At 45.1% G+C, this 7299-nt stretch overlaps 2 long non-coding RNA genes across 2 annotated transcripts; both read right to left on the reverse strand.

Moving 5' to 3' along the window:
- Positions 1–2235: 2235 nt before the first annotated feature.
- On the reverse strand, positions 2236–3583 carry LOC306926012. The gene is made up of 2 exons (XR_013790338.1): positions 2507–3583; positions 2236–2276 (listed from the first exon to the last, which is right to left on the reverse strand). It is a non-coding gene; the product is annotated as an uncharacterized lncRNA (long non-coding RNA).
- A 1554-nt stretch (positions 3584–5137) lies between these two features.
- Positions 5138–5823, reverse strand: LOC306926734. Its single transcript, XR_013790424.1, has 2 exons — positions 5409–5823; positions 5138–5178 (listed from the first exon to the last, which is right to left on the reverse strand). It is a non-coding gene; the product is annotated as an uncharacterized lncRNA (long non-coding RNA).
- Between the last annotated feature and the right edge of the window lie 1476 nt (positions 5824–7299).

The following is a 7299-nucleotide window of genomic DNA, read 5'->3' on the forward strand; positions in this document are numbered from 1 at the left end:
CTGTGCAACTGTGTGTGTGTGTGTGTGTGTGTGTGTGTGTGTGTGTGTGCGTGCGTGCGTGCGTGCGTGCGTGCGTGCGTGCGTGCGTGCGTGCGTGCGTGCGTGCGTGCGTGCGTGCGTGCGTGTGGGTGTATGCGTGCGTGCATGCGTGCCTTGAGGGTACAGCTCATGCGCCCACATTATTATGTCGTGCCGGTATCACGCATGGCCTCAGGGAGATTGAGTGAGTGTATACCTTGACGTCAGAAGTGACCCACTTAAGGTACGATAAACATTCAGAACGTCATCGTCATATTTGCCCTCCATTATGGAGACTGATGCACTGTTCCACCGTCATCTCAACGCCCCCATGCCTTCCTGAAAGCTGCTGCCTGGTATAATAACACCACTGGTAATGGCCGTTTGGCTGGCGGATGAATCTGTGTCTTTCATGTCCTCGAAACATCTTCCATCTTTAAACTCCCAACACAGCTGCATCACTTTACTTTGATGGACTGTTTTTCATTATGTTGGATTTGTTCCCCTATGGCCTATGCAGATTACTTTCTTTTGTGCATCTACAGTACCATATGTGGATTCTTACCTGTGACGTTTAGCCTTATGTCAATGGACAATGTTGTTGCTACTGTTTGCACCTTACCAACAGCCATCAAAATGTGTGCTCATTACCCTCCTTCAAAACTGCCATAAAAGAGCAAAAGTCTTCTAAGCTTGACACCAGAAATGACCCAAATAGACCCAAATTGTTTTCCAAATAGATATACGTTTATTGCTACTAGTGTTCATGATTTCTTGTATGTTATTGTACAGTATGTCTTTAAATGTCTTGCTGAATTGAATACATGTATGACATTGATTGCCCATTTGCAGACGGTTAATAAAGTATTCAATCAATCAATCAATCAATCAATCAATCAATCAATCAATCAGTCTAAACTGGTGGACCTAACAATGCGTTACAACTTTTTACACCTAACATCTTAAGTCTGCTACTAAGACCTGCTACTTTTGTATGTGTACGTGCATCTAATAAGTTCCATTTCTGTTTTTCTCCTGCTCTCCCTCTCTCTGCCCCCCTTTTTTCTTTCCTGACAAAAACAATGATGAGCTGCTTGCTAAAACAAACGTCCCCGACTTCTTTACACCAGTAAACCTGTTGTGTGACAACAAAACAGATTATGATTCTGAATCGAAAAAAGTATTCTTCATTCTGAGCACAGTTTCTCTGAGTTCCATTTTTCGCCCAAACTTGCAAGTGTATTATTTTGAGACCTGTGACATTACTTTCCAGTATGAGGACCTGACAGAGCAGGAGATTGCAGGACGTTGACAGATGGGTCCCCAGGGTCCCATCATGGCTGTCAGAGGCAGACGGACAGGAAATGCCCAGGCTTCAGGCCCATCAATGGAGCCTTTCAACAAGAACACTGTGGCCCTGTTCGGGTCGGGTCAACACAAAGCCATTCACACCTCCCACGTCAACGTAAATGTACACACACACACACACACACACACACACACACACACACACACACACACACACACACACACACACACACACACACACACACACACACACACACACACACACACACACACACACACACACACACACACACACACACACACACACACACACACACACACACACACACACACACACACACACACACACACACACAGTACACTTGACCCAACGGTGGTCAAAGTGAGAATGCAGGTGGTGGACATGGTCACTGTCAGGCACTTGTTGGCTTGATTTATTTTAATCCAGTGGTTTCTCAACCTTTTTTGGAGCAGGGCCCACCCGAAGATCGGCTGCCATCTTGCCAGCAAGGTGCTGACTGTAGGTGCATTGAAAGCCCATTCTTCCAAACAGAAAAGTCTTATATAATTGTATTAAACAACATCAAACTCACCAACATTGCAGCTGTACGAAAAGCTTGAATTATCCTCTTTCTATCTGCAAAGTGTTTGTGTCATAAAAATCCACCGTAAACATGTTATGAACTACTTCCTGTCAAGAAATACCTTGCAGGTGATATATTTTGTCAGAGTTTGGAAGCGCTCATTATCAGCAAAGCAACATCCTGCTGTCTCCATTATGTGCAAATTCAAAACAGGTGGTACGCAGGGCCATTGAGTGATATACAACGAGCACTTCCAAACTCCAAGACTTTGAAAATAATCACCTGTAGCGGACCGGCTGGATAATAATTGGGTAAAGCCGACTGATGAGTTTGACGTTTCTCTTTATTCAGAACCCAACGTAGAAACTGGAAAAAGGACATAACATATAGGCTATATCAATATAACATTCCATAATCAAAAGGCATAATACATTTTCCATAACATCCATGAGCATATACATCACAAAACTATACAATATTTAATCCATCATATCAACATGCAATATAGAAATAAATAACCCTCAGACAATACATACAACAATAAGACTAATTACCAGTATCCCTCATACAAGATTGACCAACAATAAAAGTATCACCTTTTTCCCCTTTCCAGCTCGGTGCTAAAGTGGCTTGTGCAAAACTGTTCTGTTCCAGGGCTCGTTTGGGCCATCCGTCCTTCCTTTGCGGTCTGACCGTCCGTCCGTCCTTCCCTTCCTCAAATAAACTTCTCCATGTTTGCCATTGCCATTCCTCTCTTGTGGCAAATCTAGCAATATCTGTTCCTCTACCAGCGAGGTGGGCAAGTGACAGTTTTATAAGCTTCAGTGTGCAACCCCATCCTGGGCGTTGTCCTCAGTCACAGGTGAACTTGATCATTTTAATTGCAACTGATTTGTCACTGGGCAGGAAATCATTCAAATAAAAGCACTGGAGAACTGACTTTTGGGCAGGAAACGTTTCAAAATAAAAGCCACAAAGAAAACACATATTGACCCTGGAAACATCCCTGTGGGTCCGTTACACTCCCACCAAAATCATAGTGATTTAAAACTTGGCATAATCACAAAGATTTTTTGTCAATTTACGTGACCCCATACTCATTTAAAATTCTAAATACAATATGTAGGAAGGGGCTGTGCAGTCTGTCTCCCACCTTAAATACTCCATCTCCAACGAGAACATGCTCCGCACTGACTTCCGATGAGCATAGACTGATGAGCATAGTGTCTTGGGCCTTGAACCTTCCAGCCTTGGCTGGTTTCCTTTTGGTTTGTTTGGGCAGGGATGCCCGTTCTTCGTCTGGTTGTCGTCCTTGTTGCAGTGGTGCTCCTCTAGCTGCTCGTGTCACTACTAAAGCAGTCAGGGTGTCTTCCTTGGCAGCCACTGCTTTGGGGGCCTGGCCCTCAGCTTGAACTTGATTCTGAGGGATGGCATGAGGCTCGGCCCCGCCGACCTGCAAAACACCAGCGCCAACTGAATCCCCTGGCCTCTTGGGATCTGAGGCTACGGCCGTTGCACCCTGCTGGGCTGAGTCTTTGGGCTTCACTGCTGCCACTCCCTCATTCACCTCCAGCTGTTCCTCGATGCCCTTTTCCTCTTTGCGATCCGGAGCACCCGACCTAGCTGTTGTGTCTGGCAGTGGTGGATCTCCTTTTGTTGCTCCTCTGACAGCTAGGAGCTTCCTCTGCTGCTCCCGCTCCTGTGCGGCAGCCTGGAGCTTACTCTGCTGCTCCCGCTCCTGTGCGGCAGCCTGGAGCTTCCTCTGCTGCTCCCGCTCCTGTGCGGCAGCCTGGAGCTTCCTCTGCTGCTCCCGCTCCTGTGCGGCAGCCTGGAGCTTCCTCTGCTGCTCCCGCTCCTGTGCGGCAGCCTGGAGCTTCCTCTGCTGCTCCCGCTCCTGTGCGGCAGCCTGGAGCTTCCTCTGCTGCTCCCGCTCCTGTGCGGCAGCCTGGAGCTTCCTTTGCTGCTCCCGCTCCTGTGCGGCAGCCTGGAGCTTCCTCTGCTGCTCCCGCTCCTGTGCGGCAGCCTGGAGCTTCCTCTGCTGCTCCCGCTCCTGTGCGGCAGCCTGGAGCTTCCTTTGCTGCACCCGCTCCTGTGCGGCAGCCTGGAGCTTCCTCTGCTGCTCCCGCTCCTGTGCGGCAGCCTGGAGCTTCCTCTGCTGCTCCCGCTCCTGTGCGGCAGCCTGGAGCTTCCTCTGCTGCTCCCGCTCCTGTGCGGCAGCCTGGAGCTTCCTTTGCTGCACCCGCTCCTGCTCAAACTGCTCCCTCCGTTCAGCTTCAATCTGCTCCTTCCGTTCATCTTCAATCTGCTCTGATAAACTCCTCCCCTGCCTCTTCCTGGCACGCTCTACTGCCACAGATGCAGAGTGATAGCTACTCTTGGTACCAACGTGTGATGAAGTCCCAAAAAGATAGTGAAAAGGATCATGGCCAAGCAGTTCATAAAAACAATCCTGCATCCCCGTTCCAAATTCATTATCAACAATTCTTTCAAAAAGAACTTCAAAAATGTCCTTCGATATAAATTTACAAGCATTTACTCTTCTTCTCACATAATCATCTGGGGTGCCATGTTTAAAGATGTCAGAGTAGAGTTTTGAAATATCCTTACACTTAACCAAAGTGTCAAGGACATGTCCTGGGTCGCTCTCAGCAATGTTGGCCTTTAACTGTGTCTTTGTGATCCATGCAATAGCCTTCCACTGGTCATACATAGATAGAAGCCTCTCTACCTTATTCTCAACAAATTCTAGATCTGCATTGTCATCTGACTCATTCACCATCATGCTAATGTCTGCCATTTTGGATTAGATTTCAAATAAAATGTAAAAACAGGCTATGGGTGTGACTGAAAATAAAGACCTTGAATATAATAACCATAAATAAATGCAACACAAAAACAAATATGGACCTTAAATCACTGTATTACAATCTCACTGTAAAACACCATAATCTTTGCATGTAAACCATTAACTGAAATTAAATTCAAGAACCCTTATATACAATATGTCCATATATGTTCCGTCTCCTGACAGTGTAATGTTCTGTCCTGCAGTTGTAGTGTTTGTGTTAATGTAACCGTTCACCAGATTCATTTGACTGTCCGATGTGTTGCAGGCCTGATGGCATAGTTTGAGCTCCAGTGTAGATGAGTGGTGAAGAGTTGCAGTCCTTGGGTAAAGTTTCTACTGTAGCGGACCGGCTGGATAATAATTGGGTAAAGCCGACTGATGAGTTTGACGTTTCTCTTTATTCAGAACCCAACGTAGAAACTGGAAAAAGGACATAACATATAGGCTATATCAATATAACATTCCATAATCAAAAGGCATAATACATTTTCCATAACATCCATGAGCATATACATCACAAAACTATACAATATTTAATCCATCATATCAACATGCAATATAGAAATAAATAACCCTCAGACAATACATACAACAATAAGACTAATTACCAGTATCCCTCATACAAGATTGACCAACAATAAAAGTATCACCTTTTTCCCCTTTCCAGCTCGGTGCTAAAGTGGCTTGTGCAAAACTGTTCTGTTCCAGGGCTCGTTTGGGCCATCCGTCCTTCCTTTGCGGTCTGACCGTCCGTCCGTCCTTCCCTTCCTCAAATAAACTTCTCCATGTTTGCCATTGCCATTCCTCTCTTGTGGCAAATCTAGCAATATCTGTTCCTCTACCAGCGAGGTGGGCAAGTGACAGTTTTATAAGCTTCAGTGTGCAACCCCATCCTGGGCGTTGTCCTCAGTCACAGGTGAACTTGATCATTTTAATTGCAACTGATTTGTCACTGGGCAGGAAATCATTCAAATAAAAGCACTGGAGAACTGACTTTTGGGCAGGAAACGTTTCAAAATAAAAGCCACAAAGAAAACACATATTGACCCTGGAAACATCCCTGTGGGTCCGTTACATCACCTGCAATGAATTTCTTGACAGGAAGTAACATGTCTACGGTGGATTTTTATTAAACAAAAACTTTACAGATTGAAAGAGGACAATCCAAGCTTTTTGTACAGATGCAATGTTGGTGAGTTTGATGTTGTTTAATACAATTATATACGACTTTTTTGTTTGAATGAATGGGCTTTCAATGGGAAGTTGCACCTACAGTTAGCACCTTGCTGGCAAGATGGCAGCCGTGTGCATATAGTCAATGGCATTTAATGTTTATGTTCAGACAGAATCTACACTAGCTGTTTATACTACATCTACAGAGTAGGCCTACATCTACAGAGTAGATTCTTACTCCACTACAATAATTTCCATTTTCTTGTTTTTTTTACTTTTATTTATACAATTTCAGGTTTCAAGACAAGACATAGGCTACTGTACAAACATTCACATCACATACACATATACACACAAACCCTCCCCACCCCCCCATTAATTATTTCCATTTTAGGTTTGGATTATTATTCATCAGCCCTATTTAAACTTTGGATATCAAGAAGTTTTTATACGTTTGTTAGATGTTACTTTTCTGTTTGGATGAATGGGCTTTCAATGGGAAGTTGCACCTAGTTAGCACCTTGGCTGGCAAGATGGCAGCCATGTGTATATAGTCTATTGACAATGAATGGACAATTTACGTCATATGTGTCTGAGGAAATCGGCTGGGTATGTCGGTGGCCACCCTTGGCCAATAAGGGACCACCATTCTTGATGATGATGAAGTAAAAATAAATCCTGAAAAGTGTACTTGAGTAAATGTACCACTAGGTGTGTGCAAGACGAGTCCCAGTGTACACCCATAAGGCTGGAGTCTGGACCGTCTCAGCCGGACTGTCTGTGTTTCAGCCGGACTGCGTCACATTACATTAAAGATTGCCCACATGTAGTCATTCCGTCAGACAAATAAAAGTGTCACCTGGGAGCTGGTGGATTGATTCACTTCACAGCCTGCTGCCCTGCAAGCAGAGCTGTCTTTACTCACACCTGTGAGCCAAATCCACCGGGTAATTATCATGACACACACACACACACACACACACACACACACACACACACACACACACACACACACACACACACACACACACACACACACACACACACACACACACACACACACAGGGGGGGGGGGAGCGGAGAGCGCGTTTCAGTCAGAGATGAGAGCAAGATAATTAATTGAAGGGCTGGACAGAAGAGAAGGAATAGAAATAGGTGAATAAATGGATCAAGGGGAAGAGAAGAAATAGGGAATAAAAGAGCAAACCTGCATCACATTATAGGCTACTTCTCTGCTGTGCTGGTTTGACGGTTCCTACACCGTTAGTGAGGAGAAATTAACACATTTTGACAAGAGGCTTTGAACTTGTTATGGATGAAAGTGTGGGGGGTAGAGAGAGAGAGAGAGAGAGAGAGAGAGAGAGAGAG

Source organism: Electrona antarctica (genome assembly GCF_951216825.1).
Source record: "Electrona antarctica genome assembly, chromosome: 7".
Lineage (NCBI taxonomy): Eukaryota > Metazoa > Chordata > Actinopteri > Myctophiformes > Myctophidae > Electrona > Electrona antarctica.